This window comes from Lynx rufus, unplaced genomic scaffold (genome assembly GCF_022079265.1).
Source record: "Lynx rufus isolate CCGP_SWC_20201006 ecotype Redwood Valley unplaced genomic scaffold, mLynRuf1.p SCAF_2, whole genome shotgun sequence".
NCBI classification, from domain to species: Eukaryota; Metazoa; Chordata; class Mammalia; order Carnivora; family Felidae; genus Lynx; species Lynx rufus.
The window spans coordinates 29584633-29610174 of NW_025814834.1; the positions used below are offsets into that span (position 1 = coordinate 29584633).

Below are 25542 nucleotides of genomic sequence, written 5' to 3' on the forward strand. Positions count from 1 at the left end.
TCAAAGTGACTGCGATGAATTATGCAAAAGTCTGACTAATTAAGGCTGGATTTCAGCCTATTTTGCGCACAAAGCTAACCAATTCTTTCTGCACACCTAAGTGAAAACTCATGTCAGCACTCTGTTCTTCATCAGAAACTGGAACTTTCTATAAATGATCTATCAGCAGAATGTGGCAGTAAAATGCGAATCCACAACCTTTTAACTTCAGAAAGCACTTAGACCCATGCCCCTCATGAACCCTCAGAGTGTATGTCCCCCTGAAAAAGTCACACATTTACAAATACTGTCATTACTAGAGCACCTGGATGGCTCAGTGGGCTGAGCGTCCAACTCTTGGTTTCGGCTCAGGTCACGATCTCACAGTTCATGAGATTGAGCCCGAAGTCAGGCTCTGTGCTGACAGTGAGAAGCCTGCTTGGGATTCTCTCTCTCCCTCTCTCTCTGCCCCTCCCCTGCTGGTATGCATGTTCTCTCTCAAAAAAAAAAAAAAAAAATACACCTAAAGAAAAAAGAACAAATACTGTCGTTACTGTGCCTTAACTCAAAACACGATAATCCATCTAAACAGGAGTCATATGTACTAGGTGTTAAAGATTAGTTTAGCTCACAGAATTATCTCGAAAAATGTAAGTTAACAAATCAATGGAGTTTTGTTAAAGTCTTACCCAAGATAAAATTCCCCTCTATCCTTCCATCAAGAAAAAAAATTTTTTTAAAGACAAGAATAAATGCAACATCTATACTCCCTTCCCTTCCCTTCCCTGCTCAAAAACATCCTTCCTGCAAACTCCATTCTTCAGGCATGGTGGTGTCACAAACCATCTGTGAAGTGCTACCTGCATGGCAACCAGACACTGCATCCTCCTGCTCTGGTACTTTCCCCTCCTCCCCTCCCCGACCCGTCCCGGCAATACCACCCATGCTCCTCTCTGTCTTCATCCTACCCTACTCATCCTTCAAGGGCAGCCCAACTGCATTACTTTCCACGAAGCCCTCCTTCACACGCAGGTTGGAAGTGAACCCTTCATCCTCAGGGCTCCAGGAACACTTCATCTGCTTCTACTCTGCACCATGATGTGGGCTCACTTTCCATCCCAGCCTGGACAACTTGTATCACAAGGGTATTGCAAACAGTTGGAGATTAATGGCCCTTCCTCAAAATATATGAACTTCTAAGCCAAATATTTATTGTCAGGACTATTTTGCCACGCCAAACCCATAAAATACTATAAACCATAACTTCTACTTCCAGTCAAGCACAACTGCTAACCGCATAATCACTACAATAATCAAAACATAGGGTGCCTAAGTGGCTCAATTGGTTAAGCATCCGTCCAACTTCAGCTCAGGTCATGATCTCACAGTTCGTGAGTTCGAGCCCTGCATCGGGCTCTGTGCTGACAGCTCAGAGCCTGGAGCCTGCTTTGGATTCTGTGTTTTCCTCTCTCTCTGCCCCTCCCCAACTCATGCTTGCACTCTCTCTCTCTCTCAAAAATAAATAAATATTTAAAAAATTAAAAATAATAATCAAAACATGAAATAAAAATGAAATTAATAAGTATTAAAATTTAAATACAAAGCAATGAGAAAGAAGGAGCCCAAATACCTAACACCTTGGCACAACTCGCCAAACCCCAAACAACCATGCAGAATACGGTCATCATATCTGATTCGGGCTCTTCCTGCATCCAGATGACTACATGACAGAGAAAGAAATTCCTGTCTTGTTAACTGAGGTCTCGGTCATCTACATCAGAACCTTTATCTCCTGACATAAATACCATATTCTTCTTATTCTAAATTCATTCTGTGTCTTGAAGCATTAATTTTTGCATGAAGATTTTGATGAATAATGCATACAAGGGAAATTTTTTCATTTCTGGGTCCCAAAAGTTTAAAGGAAAAAAACAACTTTCTTCTTGAGAATAAGATAGGCTCTTAATACATGCACCCCAATGTTTATAGCAGCGTTATCAACAATAGCCAAAGTATGGAAAGAGCCCAAATGTCCATCAACTAATGAACGGATAAAAAAGATGTGGTTTATATATACAATGGAATAGTACTTGGCAAACAAAAAGAATGAAATCTTGCCATTTGCAACAGCATGGATGCAACTAGAGTGTATTATGCTAAGTGAAATAAGTCAGAGAAAGACAAATATCATGTGATTTCACTCATATGTGGAATTTAAGATACAAAACATATGAACATAAGGGAAGGGAAGCAAAAATAATGTAAAGACAGAGAGGGAGGGGCGTCCGTGTCGCTCAGTCGGTTAAGCCTCCGACTTCAACTCAGGTCATGATTTCGTGGCTCCTGAGTTCGAGCCCAGCGTCGGGCTCTATGCTGACAGCTCAGAGCCTGGGGCCTGCTTTGGATTCGGTGTCTCCCTCTTTCTCTGCCCTTCTCCCACTAATGCTCTGACCGTCTCTCTCAAAAATAAATAAACATTAAAAAAATTTTTTCTTTTAAAAAAACAGAGAGGGAGGCAAACCATAAGAGACTTTTAAATACAAAGAACAAACTGAGTGTTGCTCCAGGGGAGGTGATTGGGGGATGGGCTAAATGGGCAAGGGGAATTAAGGAGGAGCCTTTTTGGGATGAGCACTGGGTGTGATAAGTAAGTGATGAATCATTAAATTCTATTCCTGAAATCACTATTACACTATATGTTAACTAAGTTGGATTTAAATTTAAAAAAAGATAGGCCCTTAAGCATATTTTCTGTTAAGAATATTAAATAGAGAGAAGAGTTCATTAATGCCACCCTGGCCTAAAAAGGGTGATAAATTACTGCCTTAAGCAACTTAAAAGAACCTGACATTAACCACTGAAAGGCTCATCTTACAGCAAATAAGCAACGAGACAAGTACAAACCCCAACAGAAGCCTGTTGTACGATAAGGTAGCTGGTAATAACTGCTTACCCCATTTTATAGCCTTGTTGGGAGTTCTAGGATTAAATAAACTTATACTGAGCCAATGTGATAAGATTCAGTTTAACAGAATTTAATGAAAGAGCGGGCAAATAACATTACTATTGGGATTTTCCCTTTTTTTTTTTTTTTTTTTATTCATTCACTCTCCACACAGGTGTTAAGTCTCACTGTGTGCATAAGGATGACTGGAACACAGCCCCTCCCCTCCAGGGAGACCTGCCAGCCTCGGTGGGTCTAAGGTGCCACAGGGACCAAGACTTCACTGACCAGGTGCAGTGTGAACAAAAGTCCAGAAGATGGAAAAGAATCCACCTGCCAGACGAAGAGAAGACATTCAGGGCATGGGGGGAAACATTTACAACAATAGAGTAAAAAATGAATATGGAAAAAAAGGCTTTTTTACTTTTTTAAAAATTAATATGGCCTATAAAGAAAACAGTTTTGGGGGGGGGGCATCTGGGTGGCTCAGCTGGTTAAGCGTCCAACTCTTGATCTCAGCTCACGTCATGATCTGATGGTTGGTGAGTTCAAGCCCTGTGTCGGGCTCTGCGATGACAGTGCAGAGCGTGCTTGGGATTCTGCCTCTCCCTCTCTCTGCCCCTCCCCTGCTCACTCTCTCTCTCTGTCTCTCTCTCAAAATAAATAAGTAAACTTAAAAAACAAACAAACAGCTTTTGAAGGAAATGTCAAACAATGAATCTGAAAAGGTGCTCCAGAGACTGTGGGGCTTTGCGCGATATGCTCAATGACACGTCTGGTCACACAGACATACCTGTGGCCAAGACAGCAAGCATTCCTCCAAATGTGCCCCCACTTACTCAGCACAGTGCCTGGCACATGCCCAGTCACCACCACCACCATCATCAACGAAGATATTAGAACTAAATCATATTGACAGATTACCGTCCACAACAACTGAAACACTTACAGTGCCATCAACAACATCCTTGTTTCTCCATGGGGAAAGAAAATATCTGATCGTATTACCTTTATCAGTAAGAATGTTTTAACATTTTAACTTATTTTAATGCAAAGAGGCAGCACATTTTCCTATAAATGATTTAAGATTTCCCCAAGCATTCATTTTCCTTGTACATATATCAAATAGAATTGGTATATTCATCTAATACATTTGTATCCATCTTAAGGAATTTCAATACAATGGTATACATTATTTTTCTTATGTTCCATTTCTCTTTCCATTGTTATACATTCAGCATTTGTACAGAGTACAGATTCTTCTCTATATCGAAATAAGTACCTGACAAATGCTACTTCTCCCCTATCATTCTGTAATTTCTGCTCTGTCTGAAACGTGATTAAAATAGTTTTTAACTACTGGAATCTCTGCTACTCCATATCAACTAACTGATCATTTTTTATGTTACAAAATACTATACAGTTTTGAAAATTGTCCAATTAAAATATGTTTTCAAATCAGGTAAAACAAGTCCTCATCATTATTGTTCTACAAATTACATTTTTGGATATTGTTTTTACTTCATAGTAACCCCCTTCTTTCAAATGACAGAAACATCAGAAGAATGGCCAAGATGAGTAGAAGGTTTTATAACACATGCCTTTTTTTACAAAGAAGGAACCATACAGTGAGGTTTAGAAATGTGTTCAGTAATACAAAATTGGATCACAGATATACTTTAGAGAAAAGTTCATGAACCACACATAAGGTCGTAATGGATTATTTCTCCTTTGGGATATTTGTTAAACAGACTTGATGATTAACACTTGTTTTTACAAGGACAGTCACTATAAAAGCAGTGTGAAAGAATGCAGGGTTTTACAGTCAAAGAGCATCATTTCACGACAAGAATAAGCATAGCCCTGGGCTCAGAATTACACCCTGAAGGACTGAAAACAGCTGTTGCCTAAGCACTTCGATATTTTTCTTTTGACTCAGAATCTGGAACAGTGAAATTACAGGAACTCTATAAACAAAAAACAACTAAACTCAATTATATACACAAACCTCCTTTACTGAAGAACAATTTACACATTTAACAATGTGCTTTTGTATTTCTAGGGTTTTTTTTTTCTTTTTAGTAGATGGCACCTAATGGTATCGTATTAAATAACTTTGGAAGACTGTCAGGTTCCTCAGTGAAGACTGGTTTTGCGTCTTAAGACTGGTTTTGCGTCTTAAGACTGGTCTTGCGTCTTAGCGAGCTATGTTATGATATTGAGCAATCATGTACATTACATAAACTGAAGATACATAGTTATGTTTTCTTGGGACTTATATTCTAGAACAGTTAACATTAATATGGACATGAAGACAAGAGAAAAAGATGACTCTCTCGACTTCTAGTAATAGAAATCAGACATTTCCAGAGTACGTATGTTTTCATGCAAAAATGCCTCACACATAATGAGTATTCAATCAATATTCTTCACTACTTGGCAAGGACTCATACACATAACTGAAACTAAATATAGGAAGTGGAAAGTTTAAACTTTCCCTGAATTCAGAAAATATTTTGAGACTGAATGTCATAATTCAGTAGAAAGGGAGCTACTTGAATTGAGGTCTCTACACTGTCCATCACAGCATCCTCTGAGCGGGTAATGTACTTTAATATGCTCTGTAATGTATATGGTTTGGGAAACAGAAGAAAGTTTGGAAGAAGTTTCCCTGCTCTTAAGATATATTCAGTTTATTTAGGGAAACACTCACTGAAGTAATGAAGAAAACCTGTCTGGAGCGGCATATCAGTAAGACAAACAAATGCTTTCCAAATGGCCTGCAGAAGCCCTGGAAAGTATGAAGCAGTCCTGAGCAGACAGCTGTGGGATGATTCCAGCTCTGTTTCCTAAAGAAGAGAGCTGTGGGCTTCTAGGAAAGAAGGTGCTAGAGAAATCAAAATGTTGTAATTAGAGTTAGAACCCAGGAACCCAGGATCAATAAACTGTCTTTTCTACTGCAAAGAATCACGGAAAAAGTAAAACAGCTAAATAGCTGATTACTAGTGAGACTGGAGGTAATTTCTTTCTTATTTTTATGTCCCTCATTGCCATAATATTGCTCATCCTATGTTCACTAAAATATTATATTCATAGCGAGTGTGGGTCTGCATCTGCGTGTATAAACTATAAGCTTTTCAGGGCACTTGAAAAGCTTTCTTTTAAGATTCGGGACATTTTATGGTTTCAGAGTAGATGGATTTGGAAATTCACCAACTAGGAAGGAAGAAAGAGAACAGCTAATCATATCCTACAAGGAGCCTGCTTCGTTGTAACGGGTTGAGTGGTTGAAGGAAGAAGCTTTGCTATGCAGCCTTGCATCACTGGGTTACACAGAGTGGTTTTCTCTTCCGTGTCACAGGAGGCCCAGAATCCAGCAACCCGAATAATTAAATTCCAATAAGAAATAAACTACCTAGTTTAAATTGGAATACATTTGAGGAAAATACTTCACCTTCTTTAGATCACACAGGCTTTTCTGTAAATAACGCATCTGGGTCTATCCCACACACAGCTAAAGAAACACAGAAATGTAGCTTGTGGATCTTTTTCCTGTACAGTGTAAAAATTCAAATATGTAAATATATCTTAGGAGTTTGAATGTTCAAAAGGAAACACTAATAGATCATTTTAACTACAACCTGGTTCCAACCCCTGATCCTAAGTGTGCACACTGGTGATCACCAATGTGATCAAGACTTTTATATAATAAAAATAACAACGCCCTATATTCCTTGTGTTTTAATTATCTCGACCGATCAGAATAATATGGTACCCTGTGCAGTTGACTTAGTAGGCAGATGTTGTGATTGCCCTTTTGTAGAAGAAAAACATTTTTAGAAGGCACACAGAAGTTAAATGATTTTTTTGTTCAAGGTCACACATCAAAGGAAGAAAGATGAAGTGTTGGCTTCAGTTCAGTGAGGAAAAAGTGCCAAGTTATGCCAAAAGTCCTTATCCCTCCAACCTCAATGTTTTCTGGTCATTAAAATATAAATAATAATAGCTTACCAACAGGATGAGTATGAGGGAAGTTCCTAGAAAAGTTTGGCCACATAGAAAGAGGTCAATAATTTAGGAAGAAGGGGGCAAAGTTGAAGGACAAAGGGGGGCGGGGAGAAGAAAACTACATTAATGTTTTGGAAAGGTTATCAGTCAGCTCCACCTTAAAAGTTCCTTCCCAATATAGCTGGCCACCTTCTAGAAAATCCAATGTGCATTTATCCTCTGCAAAATTCACAAATTTAATATTTTTTATTGCTAATTACCATTAGGCATTATGCTTTGACTGTTCAAGTTGTCGTGTCATTATGCTTTGACTTTGTTCAAGTTGCCGTGTCTTTAAAATAATATGAATCATTTTCCTGAGACGTGGAACAGCTGCAAATGTTACATGAAGGCAATTTTGCAAATTAAGGTAATTTGCTGAAAATTCTTCCCAAGATGCATTTAAATAGGTAGCTTGTGGGAGAGAACATTATCATGTTTACTTCTAGCATGTTCCAATTCACAGGATTACTGGTTAACCCATTAGCAAATTTGCATTGAATCCCAACCTTGTGGGAGATACCGTGACAGATGCAAAGATATAGAAGAATTAGTATTTATATGAAAGTTTACAACGCAGTAAGGGGAATGAGATGAGAAACCACAAAGAATAAGACACTTGAGTTAAATACTTCGGTTAAATAATAATAATGATGAATAGTATCCATAAAGATGCCACAGACAACTTAAGCACAATTAATTCCCCAATCTAATGTTAACAATCGTATGGTATGGGTAACAAGCACATTTAAATATAAGGAGCCAGAATGCTGAGGACTGGAGAGGGCTGAGAAAAGCTTACTGGAGAAGTCTTTCCCGGCATTTAAACATAGCTAGAATTCAGGTAGCCCTAAAATTGATTTAACAGGATGAAATTTCAAGGTGTTTCTAAGTGTTTGCTAACAAACAGAGACCTAAGAAACATGCTTTTAAAGTAAAACACAGGATGTCTTCCATTCTGGAACATGAAACTACAGTTTGAATTGTGGTCGGAACCAAAACATGGCAGTTTAATATAAAATAAAGCATTTCACGAGATCACACAATATTTTGTGTGTGAACACACACAAGTCTAAAATATACCAATGTATTTTGTAATCAATCTATCTTTTAGCCTTAAACTAGAAAGCTGGAATCCCAACCTTGATGGATATTACAGAAACAACACCACAACAACAGCAAAGCACACTGTTCTCACAGGCCACAGACTGATCAGCCTCTCCCGGTGACGGAGGCAAGTCATTGCTTGACCTTGTTCCCTTAGCCAACCTAGCCAAGAAAGGTAGAACTTCTATTCTGAAAGAAATCTAGCCAACATTCAACTATCCAGTCTGATGATTCAGAAAAAAAGGATGCCATGTTGAGTTTTAACATCTGACCAAATCTTTTCCAAGAGTGTTTTGCTAAATAAACCAGTTTTAAAGAGAATCCACTTTTCATCTTCTTCCTTCTTCTCACCTACTGTCACTCAGTTTGAAGTGCTCTCTAAATCTTATACAGACAAAAGATAGATCCTGAAGAGAAAGAGGAAAAACAGGTATTGATAATCCAAACAGATATTCCAGTTTATAAATTGTGAGGTAGTTGCAGTAAAAATGTATTTAAAAAAAATTTTTAATGTTTATTTTTAATTTTGAGACCATGCAAGAGACAGAGTGCAAGCAGCAGAGGGGCAGACAGAGGGAGACACGGAATCTGAAGCAGGCTCCAGGCTTGGGGCTGACAGCTCAACGCGGGGCTCGAACTCACAAACCACGAGATCATGACCTGAGCCGAAGTCGACGCTTAACCGACTGAGCCACTCAGGCGCTCCACTAAAAATGTAGTTTTAATATTCCCCATGGCCAGCCAAAGAAGAGAAGCTAGAAATACCTGGGAGGGGTCTCTTTTTAGCCCTATAGAACCACACTAAGATCTTCCTGGGTGATCATTTAGTAACCCAGGAGAACTCTGGAAAAAATACACCTTCAGTGACAAAGCATCTTTGGACATTTCTATGGATTGCCTTCCATACGTTTACCCCTAGTGATTGATGTTTGCTGGATATTAAGCTGACAATACCAACTCAAGAGAGAGATGAAATCATAAGCCTCCAGAGCTCTTGCTATTTGAAAATGGGCAAATCATTAAAAGCATCACTACAGCTGTATTATTTAGCTTTCATACATTTTCTGAAAGACGAGTAAAAATACAACTATGACAACAGTTACCATGGAAGCAGTTTCTTTCTGCTGCCTTCCTGAATAGTAACATTTAATTTGATGCATTAATCTAGTAGCTGAGGTGTGATTCACCTTTTTTTCCTCATCAATTTCTACATGACCAAACTGTGCAACCCCAAGGAGTGATTCTCTCTCTGCTAACACTCTTTGTCATAAAAGAGAACATATTTTGTCCTTCTAGCCAGAATTATTGAATACCCACTTAATAATTTAAATAAAAGAATAGAAATAGGGCATACGTTTTGAAAACAAACACCACCAAGCTCCATGCTGAATATCTGTGACTCATTACATGACAGATTTGTTAATTTGCTTATATAATGTTAATACTATCCCCAAAGAAAAAAAACTTCTGTAAAATAGCACCCCATGAGAAGCCCTATCTTCTTTGTCTTCCTACTCTTGTCCTTGAAATGCTGGCTACAAGACCCCAGAGGGCTCAAATATCTAGCCAGAGCAAAGAAAGTTCTTTAACTTGGATCTTTATGATGACCACATAGGATTAGTTAATAATAAATAAGTCTGAAATACAAAATGAAAATTACGATACACAGTTCACTTGAAAACCGTTATATCCAGCAAATCACAAATGATATAAACTGAAATATTAATTTCCAGTTTCCAAGGAAGGCAAACAGACCTGTCCAGCCAGATCTCTCATCTCTTGAGGCATCTTGATTCATTCTACTGATCTTCACTGGTGGGTCTCACACTGTTCTTGCCCAAAGCTGATTTGTGTTGGGATCTCTATACTTCTATTTGAAGAAATTTCTCAGGCTACACATATGACTTCATCAGAAATACACAGCTGTGTGATGACGGAATTCCCAAGATGTCTTTGCTTTCCTTAACTACTCTCTGGGAGATATGTGGCACAATATTTTGTGTTACGGGGTGGACCTTCCTTTTGTCTACAGGAATCCACCTCCATCCACATTTTTGATGTAAAGAGAGTTCTATGTTTGCTGGTTCTCAGTTGTGTCTGGTTCTGTCCTTTGCTCTAAATTCTGACCTCAGTTATGGCCATGGATGTGTTGTGTCCTGCCCTTTTAGATAGTAAGAGTAACTTCCAAATTAGGGGCCAACCCAAAAATGGATTTTCCCATTTTACAAGCATGCATGTGCCATTAGACTTCCTCAGTAACACTACTAAGATCTATTTCTGGACATAGAGACTCAACAATTGTCATGTATCACAATTTTACTCAAAACAGGTACCATGTGTGCTACATACACATGCTTTACTCAAAGCTAGATATGGAAAAATTAATATTGATGTGACCTAATTTTCTCTAACACTCATCTTTCACAGAATTCTGCAAAATGCCAACCATTCAGCATGTAGTCACGTAATTTTTGAAACTAACATTTAGAATGTTGACTATTACACAGAATATTGTGCCTACTTTGGTAAGCAAATAATAATCTCACTATGTCTACAGAATGTTTTAGATTCGTTAAAACTCCATTTTAATCTCCAGACAAGAACCCAGAATTACACAGAATCTTAAAAACATATAAAACAGTACTTTGAAATATCTCCATTTTCTCAGCTTACATCCTACCTCATTGGCATCTACATCATATATGAAATAATTTACTGATTCAAGAGATAATTATTGTATCTACCGTGTTTCAGCAGAAGCTCTGGTTTTTCAGAGTTTGTATTTTAGTGTGTGTTGGAGGGCAAGGGGAGTAACACAATCAACAAATAAATTAAAAGCAAGTTAGGAGCACTTGGGTGGCTCAGTCAGTCAAGCGTCCAACTCTTGATTTCAGCTCAGGTCATGATCTCACAGTTCGTAGGATTGGGCCCCACACGGGGCTTTGCACTGACAGCATGAAGCCTACTTGGGGTTCTCTCTCTCCATCTCTCTCTGTCCCTTCCCCACTCATGTGCACATGTGCTCTCTCTCTCTCTCTCTCAAAATTAAATAAATATTTTTAAAAAGAATAATAAAACAATTCAGATGATGATAAATTCACCAGGTAAAGAAGGAGGAATTGACAGTAATACAATAATAGTAAGGGACTTTAGGGGCGCCTGGGTGGCTCAGTCAGTAAGCGTCGACTTCGGCTCAGGTCATGATCTCATGGTTCGTGAGTTCGAGCCCTGCATCGGGCTCTGTGCTGACAGCTCAGAGCCTGGAGCCTGCTTTGGATTCTGTGTCTCCCTCTCTCTCTGCCCCTTCCCTGCTCACACTCTGTCTCTCTCTCAGAAATAAATAAATATTAAAAAAAAAATAGTAAGGGACTTTTATACCTCACTTCCATCAATAGATAGATCATCCATACAGAAGACCAACAAGGAAACAATGGCTTTGAATATCACATTAGACCAGATGAACTTAACACCTGGTTAACATCTGGATACATATGCAGGGGTGTCTGGGTGGCTCAGTCGGTTGAGCGTCCGACTTCGGCTCAGGTCAGGATCTCGCAATTTGTGAGTTCAAGCCCCATATCGGGCTCTGTGCTGACAGCTCAGAGCCTGGAGCCTGTTTCAGATTCTGTGTCTCCCTCTCTCTGCCCCTTCCCCGCTCATGCTTTGTCTCTGTCTCTCAAAAATGAATAAACGTTAAAAAAAAAAACTTTTTTAAACATCTTGATATATGCAGAACATTCCATCCAAGAACATCAGAATACACATTCTTTTTGAGTGTGCATGAACATTCTGTAGGACAGATCACATGTTAGGCCACAAAACAAATCTTAATAAATTTAAGAACTGAAATCATATCGAGCATCTCTTCCAACCACAGCGGTCTAAAACTCAAAATCAATTACAAGAAAAAAAACTGGAAAAAACACAAGCATATGGAAACTAAACAACATGCTACTAAATAACCAATGGGTCAATGAAGAAATCAAAGGAAATAATCAAAAAATACATGGAGACAAATGAAAATGAAAACACAACAGTCCAATCTCTGGGAAACAGCAGAAGCAGTTCTAAGAGACAAATTTATAGTGATTCAGGTCTGTCTCAAGAAACAAGAAAATCTCAAACAAACAATCAAACCTTACACCTAAAGGAATGAGAAAAATTAGAATAAAGTAAAGTTAGTAGAAGAGAGGAAATAATAAAGATTAGAGCAGAAATAAATGAAACAGAGACTAAAAAAATAATGGAAAAGATAAAATTGGCCAACTGTTAGACTCATCAAGGAAAAAAGAGATACCTCAAATAAAAATCAAAAATTAAGGAAGAAAAATAACTACTGATATCACAGAAATACAAAGAACTATAAGAGAATACTACAAAAAATTATATGCCAACAAATCGGACAACCTAGAAGAAATAAGTAAATTCCTAGAAATATACAATCTTCCAAAACTGAAAGAGGAAGAAATAGAAAACTTGAACAGGGTGATTACTAGTAATGAAATTGAATTAGTAATCAAAAAACTCTCAAGAAACAAGGACCAGATGGATTCATATGTGAATTTTACCAAACATTGAAATAAGACTTAATGCCTTTTCTTCTCAAATTATTCCAAAAAAAATTGAAGAGGAGGGAAAGCTTCCAAATTCATTCTATAAAACCAGCATTACCCTGAGGCCAAAACCAGACAAAAACACTACAAAAAAAGAAAACAACAGGGGCATCTGGGTGGCTCAGCTGATTAAGTGTCTGACTCTTAGTTTTGGCTCAGGTCATGATCTCATAGTTCAGAGTTTCAGCCCATGTCAGGCTCAACTGCATTACTGCACTGCTGATGCAGAGCCTGCTTGGGATTCCTTCTACCTCCCTCTCTCTCTGCCCCTCCCCTGCTCTCTCTCTCTCTCTCTCTCTCCCTCTCTCTCTCTTTCCCTCTCTCTCAAAATAAATAGGTAAACTTTAAAAAAAAAAAAGAAAGAAAGAAGAAAACTACAGGCCAATATCCCTGCTGAAGACAGATGCAAAAACCCTCAATAAAATATTAATAAACCAAATTCAACTATACATTAAAAGATCATTCACCACAGTCAATGGGGATTTGTTCCAGAGATGCAAGGACAGTTCAATATTCACGAATCAATCATTGTGACACATCACATTAACCAAAAGAAAGATAAAATCTATATGATCATCTCAACAGATGCAGGAAAAGCATTTGACAAGATTCCACATCCATTCATGATAAAAACTCTCAACAAAGTAGGGTTAGAGGGAACATACTTCAATAGAATAAAGGCTATATATTTAAAACCCACAGCTAACATCGTACTCAATGGTGAAACACTGAAATCTTTTCCTCTAAAATCAGGAAAAAGACAAAGATGTCTACATAACCACTTTTATTCAACATAATACTAGAAGTCCTAGCCACAGCAATCAAACAAGAAAAAGAAATAAAAGGCATCCAAATTGGTAAGGAGAAGTAAAACTATCACTATTTGCAGATGACATGATACTTACTTATAGGAAACTCTAAAAACTCTGTTAAAACAAAACTATTAGAAGTAATGAATGGGGACACCTGCATGGCTCAGTCAGTTAAGTGTCCAACTTCGGCTCAGATCTGATCTCACCATTTGTGAGTTCAAGCCCCACATCAGGCTCTGTGCTGACAGCTCAGAGCTTGGAGCCCATTTCAGATTCTGTCCCCCCTCTCTCTGATCCTCCCCCACTTGCACTCTGTGTGTGTCTCTCTCAAAAATAAATAAATATTAATTTTTTTAAAAAAGTAATAAATGAATTCAATCAAGTCTCAGGATACAAAATTAATATACAGAAATCTGTTGCATTTCTACAGACTAAGAAAAAAGTAGCAGAAAAAGAAAATAAGAAAACAATCCCATTTACAATTGCACCAAAAAGAATAAAATACCTGGGAATAAATTTAGCCAAGTAGGCAAAAAAGAATAAAATAGGAAAGAGGCACAGAAATTTAGGAGTTGCAGAGTATGGAGAGGTGACAGTATTAAATGGGGGGGGGGAGGGAGACAGAGGAGGACTCTCGATTTGAGCAAAGTTTGGGAGATGAAGGAACAAGTCACCTGGATATCTGGGAAAAGAGAATTTCAGGCAGAGAGAACAGCAAGTTGCAAAAGCCCTGAGGCAGGGGTATATTTGGTATGTTAAAGAATAAGCCAATTTTGAGTCAAGTGGAATAGGTCAAGGAGAGTGTCACAGGCAATGAATTAGAGAAGCAATGAGGTGTCAATTACACAGGGCTTTGTAGGCCACTGTTAAGAACTTTGCCTTTTACTCTTAATGAAATAGGAAGTCACTGAATATTTTAAGCTAAGGAGTGACATGATCTCCTTTCCATTTTTTTTTTTTTTTTTTTTTTTGGAAAGACAGAGGGTGAGTGGGGGAGGGCCAGAGGGAGAGAGAGAATCTTAAGCAGGCCCCATGCCCAGCATGGGGCCCGACACAGGGCTCAATCTCACAAACACGAGATCATAACCTGAACCAAAATCAAGAGTCAGATGCTCAACCAACTGAGCCATCCAGATGCCCCTCCTTTCCATTTTTCAAAGTTCACTCAGGCTACTGTGTTGACAACAGCCGAAAGGTCAAGGGTTGCAGGGGCCAGGGAAAAAGCAGAGGGTCTAGTTACGAGACTGTTGCAATAATCCAGGTAAAAGCTGATGGTAAATTGGATTTAGGGGTAACAGTGGAATTGACAAGAAGTGGTCAGATTCTGGATGCATGATGAAAGCAAAGTCAACAGGAGTTGCTTACAGATTAGATACAGGTTATGAATGAACTAGAGGAGACAAGGAAGAGTCCAGAATTTTTGGCCTGAATAACCAGAAGAAGTAAGCAATGTAGTGGCATGAGCAACACCACAGAAAGAGCAAGTGATAGAGAGACTTCTGTTTGGGACCATTATGTTTGATATGCACCTTATATATCCAACTGGAGATGTAGAATAGGCAGTTAGATATAAGGCACGAAGATATATCTTTTCATTAATGTTTACTGAGTGATTACGTACTTTAAGAAGCAATAAGTGAGTAAATGAAGGATTAAGCCTCGAATTAATGAGTGAATAAATGAATTAATACTGGGAATACAAAAATATTCCAGTAAAAGAACTAGTGAGGAGTGTATACTTCAACAGATAACCTAGTTTCTGAAATAGCGAGGGTGTAAAGGAGAAAAAAAGATAACTTGGGGGAAAACTAAAGAAGTCAGTACAAAGCAACCCACTCCACTGGGCTTTAAAATAACATTTTCAATTAAAACAGTGTCACTTTGGAACCCAAGAGGTATATTATGCACCACAAACCCCCTCAAAAGAACTGAAGTCCAAGAGCATCATTTTCATGTCTTGTATGTATGTGCTAAAATTACAAAAGAATGATCAGCAAATGAGGAGATTAGTTCCCTAACAAAGTACATGGATTATATGCATGGATGTGTATGTATGTATATATACGTGTATATATGCATATGTATGTATGTATATATATATATATACATACACGTGTATATACATACATACATATGCATATATATAGTATTCTTATAAAACAACACAGTTCTGACCTTTGATTTCCCACATTGATTTCCATATTCTGGAAGTCACGCTATCTTAACAGCTTTTAGTATTTCAAATATATCACTGCTTTTAGGTATACATTGTTATCACACCACTTTTTGGAAACTTTTAAACGTATGCACTTACTGATTTTAATTGACTAACTGTATCTATCATCTTAGGAGCCTGATCTTAAGTCACAGAGATCAAGGTATGCTCCACACCACCCTACTGAAGAATGTACATTTCTAAAAGTCTCTAACCAACCTGGTAATTAAAGTTTATATTGCAAAATTTAGAAATGAGAAGACTCGAGAGCACTGTATAAACCTCTTCATTCTTAAATCTGTTCCTTGAACTGCTACTTAAGTTACCAAATGGCAGTAAGGAAATTTTTCTTAGATTATTTTTTTTAAATCACAATGTTTTTGTTTCAACAGTTCCAAAGAGCAAGAAAGAGATAAAGCAATAATTGAAATTTCACTTTACTTCAATTATAGTTATTTTAGGTGATTTTTTCCCTAAAATAAGCAAATAACTATGTCAGGGCGATATCTAATTAGTCATGACTAGAGAGGGCATGATATTAGGAATACTTGATAAATAGTCCAAAATAAAAACTTCTTGGGGCACCTAGGTGGCTCAGTTGGTTTAACTGTCCAGCTTGACTCAGGTCACCATCTCACAGTTTGTGAATTCTAGCCCTACGTTGGGCTCTGTGCTGACAGCTCAGAGCCTGGAGCCCACTTCAAGTTCTATGTTTCTCCTCTCTCTCTCTCTCTGCCTCTCCCCAGGTCCTGCTCACACTCTGTCTCTCTCTCTGTCTCTCTGTCTTTCTCTCTCTCTCTCTCTCTCTCTCTCTCAAAAATAAATATTTTTTTAAAACTTTATAAATAAAAACTTTTTATATGGGGCGACTGGGTGGCTCAGTTGGTTAAGCATCCAACTTCAGCTCAGGTCATGATCTTGTGGTTCACGGGTTCAAGCCCCCGTCGGGCTCTGCACTAACAGCTCAGAGCCTGGAGCCTGCTTCAGATCCTGGGTCTCACTCCCTCTCTGCCCCTACCCTGCTCACGCTCTGTCCCTGTCTCTCTCTGTCTCTCTCAAAACTAAATAAACATTAAAAAAAAAAAAAAAAAACTTCTTATGGACTATGAAAATCCTTCCGTAAATATAAGACTATAAAAAATTTAACAGTTTTATCTTAGCCAAGAAAGCAAAAAGCCATTTCAATTAAGACTTCAAGCAAATTCTTTTCTTTCTGCCTTCCATTCCAGTTAACACTAAATTAGTTAGTTTCTCACAAAATAGAAACTATAGAGTCTGCAAGATTGTTGTAGCAGTCATGTCAGAGCAGTAAAAGATAAAAAGTCTCAGTGCACAACTAGATTCATGTAGGAAACAGTGTATACGTTAAAGGACGGAAAGAAAAGCGTTGCCATTTCCCTATCCCGTACGTAGGTTTGCGAAAGTTCTATATAACATGGTTTCTCAACCTCAGCACTGCTGACAGTTTAGGCTGCATGCATCTGTGCACTGCCAGACGTTTGTTTGACAGTATCCCTGGCTTCTACCCACTAGATGCCAGTAGCATCCCGTCCGCAGTATGACAACCAAAACTATCTCCCGACATCGCCAAATGTCTCCCGGGGAGAGCAGATCTTCCCTGGTTGAGAACCCTCATTCTACATGGTCAGGAAATCTATGAATTTATGTAGATTCCTCTAGATGTGTTGCCTTTACACAAAATTTAACCTTGGTTTCCAAGTTCATTTTCAGCTGTTACCAAAGCCCTTGAAACAAAACAGCAGGAAGCAACTGATACCAACAGAAAATGAGAGTTTGGTTCTTTCAAAAGTTAAATGTTGTCTAACCAATAAGAAGCAAATTCTGAACATTTATACCATAGACAGCCCCCTAAATAAAGCTATAGGTTTAAATCTGTTAAATGAGCTCATATGCATTCTTCCAAAAACAATGAAGAAATACTGCAGCTACGCAGTCCTGAAACTTGATCTTTTACAAGGATGCTTAATGTTGTTTTTTTTTCTTCCCAAAGTGGCAGCTTCTTATTATCTTTTGAAATGTCATTTGGTGACTCAAAAGAAAACAGCTGTAATTTAAACAGCATGAAATGAGGGGGAATAAGTCAGTATGTGGCTTCTGTTTAGAAGTTACTGAGCTGTCTTGCCATGATTAATGTAATATGCTTCCTCCGTGGGTATATAACCCCAGGTCTCCAAATACCATTTATATACTGGTGGCTCCCATAGTTATCTCATCCCGACCCGTCCTTGAGACCATGGCCAATTTACTCATCAACATACCCACACAGATGACCAACAGTCCACCTGAAGGGCACACAGTCAGTTTCTTCGTAGCCTTCTTTTCAACTCTCCTCCCCAGCCCTTTCCATGTTGGGGAATAGTAACACTTCTGTAAGCCTTATAATCGTTCTTGATTTCTGTATTAATTTCCTTTTACTGCAATAACAAATTCCATAATTTTGTGACTTGAAACAACACAAATTATTATCTTAAACTTCTGGAGGTCAAAAGTCCCAAATCGAAGTCTAGAGTCTTTCTGGAGGCTCAAGGGGAGAATCAGTTTCCTTACCTTGTCCAGCTTCTAGAGGCTGCCTATTTGCCTTGGCTTCTAGGTTTTTCTTCATGTGGCCCCAACCTCTGTTTCCATCATAATATCTCTTTCTTTGACTCTGATTCTTACAAGGACCCTTGGGATGACACTGGGCCCACCCAGATATTCCAGGATGACCTTCCAATTTCACGATCCTTAACTGAATCACATCTACAAAATCCCTTTTGCCACATGCAATATTGTGATTTATAAGAAATATAAATATTTAGTCATCCAGATGACCAAAAGGTATTTTTCATATATATTTGGTCTTCGTCCACAGTTCCTGGCTCACAGTTCCAAAAACACTTGGAATTTCCTGAGATAAGAGCAATGGGAGTGCCATTTGTTGTAATATTTGGTTTTCTGTCCCCAGTCCCTGAAATCACTTCAGATCCATAATGGTGCAATGTCATCTTGTTACTCATGACAGGCTCCTTCCTACCACAACTGGGTTTATGTTAATGAGATGATTTTTGGAAGGCACCTAAGGATGGGGGCTGGTTGCCAGGGGAACCAACCATGAATAGAGGTTTGGAAGTTTCAGTCCCAACCCTTAACCCCTGGAGAGGACACAGAGGCTGGGGGTTCAATCAGTCACCGATAGCTAATGATTTCATCAATCATACCTATGTAATAAAGCCTCAATAAAAACCTAAAAGGAGAGAGAGGGTTCAGAGAGCTTCCAGATTGGTGAACACGTGAAGATTTAGGGAGAGTAGCACATTCCAAGAGGGCAGGAAACTCCGCACCCTTTACCTCCACCTTGCCTAGACATCTCTTTCATCTGGCTGTTCCTGAGTTACATCCTTTTATAATAAACCCGTAATCTAGCAAGTAAAGTGTTTCTATGAGTTCTGCGAGCCACTCTAGCAAATTAATCAACCCCAAAGAGGGGGCTGTAGAAACATCTTACTTATAGCCAAAAGCACAGGTGGTAGGTAACCTGGGGTTGCAACTGGTATCTGAAGTGGGGTTTGAGGAGCAGTCTCATAGGTCTGACGCCTTAACCTGTGGGATCTGATGTTATCCCCCCCCGGTAAACAGTGTCAGAATTGCTGGTGTCCTGAGAATCGCTTGCTGGTGTGGAGAATCCCTCCACACATTGGAATTTGGTGATCAGAGCCACCTTTTACCATGGGAGGTAACATACTCACAGGTTCCGGGGATTAGGATGTGGACATCTTGGGGTGGGGAAGGCATTATTCTGTCTACCACAGCTCCTCTCTTTTACTAGCCCACTCACCCTCAAATCACCAATCACCTGGAAACTTGACTTCTAATACTCATCCCAAATCCCACTTCCCTGTAATTCCTCTGTTACCACCCTAGTGATGGCCACACAGACTCTACCTTGGACAACTGCAAGCATCTCATAACTTGTCTCCTTGCTGTCACTCTTGCCCCTCTACAGCCCATCATCTGTGACACAGCCAGAATAATTTTTTTAATACAAATCAGATGATGTGATTTCCGTGTTTAAAACTCACCAGTGGCTTCCCATTATAACTAGAACAAAATCCTGACAGGCCCTTCAGCCTCTGGTCCTTTCTTCCTTTTAAAAAATAATGGAGGAAGGAAATACGCAATGTTTTCCTCCACAGAATTTTTCTCCCTCCCTTCCCATCACCCTGCCAAGGCTGAGGAAGAGCTCCTGGTAACTCATCGAAGGAAGGCACTTTGCTTTCACTGTCCTCCCCAGCTCTCTCCAGAGGCCGAAGACAGCAACTTGCCACTAATTCTAACACTATGCCCTCCCTCTCCAAGTCCATTTTGAGGATAAAAATCATTCTAAAACTACCAGAAAATTAAAAATATGTGAGAAGGAAACATCAAGAGGTAAGGGAAAGAAAGGAAGGAGCATAACATAGTGTGATATATTCTTCACATTTCATAGCAAGCAGACAAAAGATAATATCTTAGGTTGATGGATCTAAAAATAGGGCAGAGATAAATTATTCAATGTTAAAAGAACTAAAAATAAAAATTTAGCAGCCTTTGGGGAGTGTCGGGAGAGAGACTTTCACTCTTCATTTTATTCTGTTATGAACTCTGAATTCTTAAACCATGTACACAAAGTAGAGTAACTACTAATTTTTCACAGCTATTTGCACTAATTTTACAGGTGAGGCTGTGCATGTTTATATATGAAAATCTGTCATCAGTTTTTCACCTACCGTGATATTCCTTCCCTCTGATTCTCAAGACTGCTCTCTGGAATTTCCCCACCAGAAGCTCCCACCAAGGACTTCTTGGTGGTAAATCAGAGGGCACTATGATCCCACCGGCAGCATCTCTGGAAAATTATTCTTTACGCTTCCTCTGACTCTACTTTTCAAAAACTCTTTTCTCCTGGCATCACCTCACACCAACTATTGCTGGAGCTATTTGTCTCACTTTCAAATAATAAGAGTCCACACGAGATAATTCCTACTCACCTTCCAACATGCAAGAATCTCAGAATTATGAGAAACCGTAAGGATGTCTCCCTCTTTCTCTTTCTCTCTCTCTCTCTCTCTCTCTCACACACACACACACACGCACAACTATAAAAACTAATAAATTAATTCATCAAAGTTGCAGGATACAAAATCAACATACAAATATTAGCTTCAGTTTTATACATGAACAAGGTGAAAAACCTGGACAGTGAAAACTACAAATCACTGATGAAAGAAATAAAATAAAACACAAACAAATGGAAAAACATCCTGTGTTCATGGATTGGGAGACTCGATGCTATTAAAATGTCAATATGACCTAAAGCAATCTACAGATTCAGCTCAATCCCTATTAAAAAAGAAAAAAATCCCAATTACATTTTTTGTAGAAATTGAAAAATTCATCCTAAAATCCATATGGAATTTCAAGGGACTCTAAATAGCCAAAACAACTTTGAAAAAGAAAAAAGAGGTCTCACACTTCCTGATTTCCAAACCTACCATCAAGCTACAGTAATCAAAATAGTGCGGTACTGGCATAAAGATGAACATACAGACCAATGCACTGAGGGGCCCAGAAATAAATCCTCGCACATACGATCAAATGGTTTCGGACAAGGGTGCCAAGACCAGTCAACGGAGAAAGGACAGTCTTTCCAACAAATGGTGATGGGAAAACTAGATATCCACATGCAAAAAATGAAGTTAGACCCTTAACTTACTCCATATGCAAAAACAAACTAAAAATGAATCTAAAGGCCTAAATGTACAAGCTAAAATTATAAAACTCTTAGAAGAAAATACAGGGGGAAAAACTTAATGACATTGGATCTTGCAACGATTTCTTGGATATAACGCCAAAAGCACAGGCAACAGCAACAAAAAATAAATTGAACTTCATCAAAATTAAAAACTTTGTGCATTCAAGTATACTATCAAAAGAAAACTCAACTCATGGAATAAGAGAAAATATACCTGATAAGAAATTGATACCCAGAATATATAAAGAACTCCTGCAACTCAACAACAACAAACCCAATTAAAAAATGGGCAAAGGATTGAACACACATTTTTCCAAAGAAGATATACAAATAGCCAATAAGGAAATGAAAAAGTGTGCAACATCATTAATCATCAGAAAGTGCAAATAAAAACCACACGGGGATACTCCTTTACAGCCATTAGGATTAAGATTACTGAACAAACAAACAGAAAACAAGTGTTGACACAGATGTGAAAAATATTAGAATTTTGTGCATTGCTGGTGGGATTGTAAAACAATGCAGCTGCTGTGGAAAATATTATGGTTAGTCCTCAAAAAAATTAAAAATAGAATTACCATATGCTCCAGCAATTCGACTTCTGGGTATGAACCCAAAAGAGCTGGAAGCAGGGTCTCAAACAGGTATTTATACACCCATGTTCGCAGCAGCATTACTCACAACAGCCAAAAGGTGGAACATTTCAAGTATCCATCAACAGATGAAGGGATAAACAAAGTGTGGCGTATACATGCCAAGGAATATCATTCAGCTTTAAAAAGAAAAGAAATTTTGATATAGGGTACAACATGGATGAACCTTGAAGACATTATGCTAAGTGAAATAAGCCAGTCACAAAAGGAAAAATACTGTATGATTTTACTTATCCGAGGTACCCGGGATAGTCAAATTCACAGAGAGGAAAAGAGGAATGGTGGTTGTTGGGGACTAGGGAAAGGAGGGAGGGGAGAGTTAATATTTACTGGAGACAGAGTTTCTGTGAGAACGTCCACCGAATGAATGATGAAAACATTCTGGAGATGGATGGTGGCGTTGGTGCACAATAATGTGAATTTACTTAATGCCACAGAAATATACACTTAAAACGGTTAAAATAATTCACTGTTTTTAGCTGTGATTTATAAGAGAATCAGTATATGAACTCTTCTTGGTTAACAGCAGTTAAGATGCAAAGCTCAAAATTTTGCCTCCTGGTCATGGCATGTTTAGTAATATCCCAGCATCTAAATTAATTAATTAATTAATTAATCAATTAATTAAAAGAGTGGGGTGGAGGGGACACACCTGAGTGGCTCAGCCAATTAAGCACCTGACTATTGATTTTGACTCAGGTCACGATCTCGAGGTTCATGAGATCAAACACCAATGCCAGGCTCTGCGCTGACAGCATAGAGCCTGCTTGGGATTCTCTCTCTCTCACCCTCTCTCCCTGCCCCTCCCCCACTCGGGGGCACAAGTGTGCATGTGCGTGCACGTGCGCACGCTCTCTCTCTCTCTCTCTCTCTCTCTCTCTCAAAATAAATAAATAAACATTTTTGAAAACCCAGAATTCTATTTCTGGTATCTTCACCTTCTTAAATGCTTCCGGTTAGGGGGTCTATCGATTATTCCATTTATTATAGTTTTATCATTGTTACATTTCATTCCAAGCCAGAAAACCATGCACTGCAGATGAAAGTATTTCTTGGGTTTCGTTTGGTTTTGCCTGGGGACTTGGGGAGCGGGAAGAAGGAGGAGAAGTATGTGGATGTTTATCTAATTGGGCCATTTTTTAGGGAAAATATGCAGATACATGCTATTTATAGTATCTGGTGCCACACCGTACCCAGCTTTGTAATTAGCTCCGCAAAGAAAACAGTTCACCTTACAACAAAATGCCTGATTCTGAGCCTGCCCCAGAGAGTCCTGATCGTTGCCGAGGGTTTAGGAAGACTCCTCTATGCTCCAGAGTACAAACACCACGCTGACATACTCCTGCCTCAACCTGGCTCACAGGATTGCGGCCCTAAGACACCACCCCACATCTCCGAGTATTTACTCCTGTGTAAGTAGGCCGCTTCCCTCTGAGGTGACTCAGTCAAGCTCACCTGCAGCCATAAAACCAGGGAGACCCTGAGCGTCACCCCTCCCCACAAATGTCCTCACAATTACTTTCAAGCCCACTTTCTTTTTGAGCAAAACAATCCTTTATTCACAAAAGGACAGTTCACAGCTTGGATTCCCTAGGCCTATACCTAGCAATTAATGGGTGACATTTACTGAGTACTTCCTATACGCCAGGCATTGTGCAAACCACTTTACACGGGCAATCCCATTTCAGCCAGGCATAGCCTCTGGGGTGGGGGCTATCATTATGTCCATGTTATTGAGAAGAAAACTGGAGCTTTAGCATAGCTGGTATTAACAGATATGACCCTTGCGTCCCCAACCATCCTTCCCCCACACCGTGTTGCAAACGAGTTAGTAAAGGAAGTCAAAGAATATCTGATATTCTAAACAACCTAGCGCAAGCCATATTTTCCCTACAAATAAATGCCTATACTGTATCATTAAGGTGTCAATTTCCCTGTTTTGCACTGAAATAACATCATGTCTGTGTAGGAGCACTGGTTATCACATGCTGACAAAAAGTTTAAATCGGGTGTTAGTAAAAAATAGAGGGTAAGTGAACCAGTTCATAGTAAATTCAGCCTGTTTCAAAGACCTATTTCTTCAGGCTACAGCCTCCTGTGTTAGAGAATATTTTTCCAAAAGAGAAAAGCTTTTCTAGAGTGGTCAAATGTCTAACTTACAATTTGGGAACTCCAAATACGAACACCCTTGGTTCAGTTAACAAGGAAGGAAATCCGGTAGAGAAAAAAAAAAGAAAGTTAAGGAAGAGTAACAAGAAATGGTAGGCAGATAAGCAAAACACTGCAAACATGTCAGGAGTTTAAGCAAAATTATTTATCTGGAGTTCTCATGTGGGGCGGGGGCAAGGGCAAAAACACCAACTGGGTACAGAAGGCCAAAGTATACGCAGCTGTGTTTTCTGGTGTCATTAGTTCATAGACCCTCTTCATAGCGAGGAAAGTTGTCTAAACGGGACGGAAACGTCCCCTGTCCAACCCACAGATGTGTGCGATGAAGGACTAAGGGACTGGAAGTTCAGGTCATTCTTGTCATGCCAACGATTCTTCAAGACTGGGGCAACTGACCTGACGTCCCTGGACTTGGGTTTCTCTTCTAGAACACAGAAATACGCATCACTAGTAACAAAACCTGTTTTGTTGGCTTCGAGGACCATGCGGGGTTTTGGATGTGAAGACGCCTCGGTAAAACTGTTTAGGTCACTACAAAGGCAACATACTATCTTTGCTGTTGTCAGTGTATGGTAGAGTGAACTGCAAGCTGATTGAATGCATTCAACTTAGCTGAAACAGTAAAAAGGAAGAAGACACATGGAAGATGAGGGACTCCCCTAAGTGTTGATTGATTTATATTATTAATGGAACCCATCGGCAATACTCAAAAATCAATTTATTTGTGGCCCTGGAATATTTTTATGATATGCCTCCAGGTGTGCTTAGATTTGACTTCTAAAATTGATCGTTACCCCACTGAAGGCAGAAGGAAGTGGTCCAGGAGCATGTGATTATCCTGTTCCCACTAGCCACCTAGGGTTAAAAATGAGCCAGCATGACTCCCTCAAGTGGGCACGCCATGCAGATAAGAAGAAGGTGAATGTCCTCGACTATATAATAATAGATCAAAATTAAACAGCAATACAGTTATTAGTTATCGGGTCCTATTTATACTTCTGTTCTTTGGTTTCCTTGAACTTAACTCTCTCCAATTAGTGTCTATCAGTAGAGGAGACTTACTTGAATTTCCATCCTTTTTATTTCTAAATAGAGAACACTTAGTTAACAAATAAATATCTTTCACAACAGAAATGAAAGTAGACCTTGAACTCATTACTTTGAAATCCTTCAGATGAGGAAAGTAGCCTCTGTCTACTCTTTAGCCATGGG

The 25542-nt window shown here is 38.9% G+C and overlaps 1 protein-coding gene across 1 annotated transcript in view; it reads right to left on the reverse strand.

The window, feature by feature from the left end:
• The window catches only part of ADAM23 (ADAM metallopeptidase domain 23), a 171463-nt gene that overhangs the window by 121927 nt on the left and 23994 nt on the right, over positions 1–25542 (reverse strand). The gene's annotated exons all lie outside the window — the stretch shown is intronic.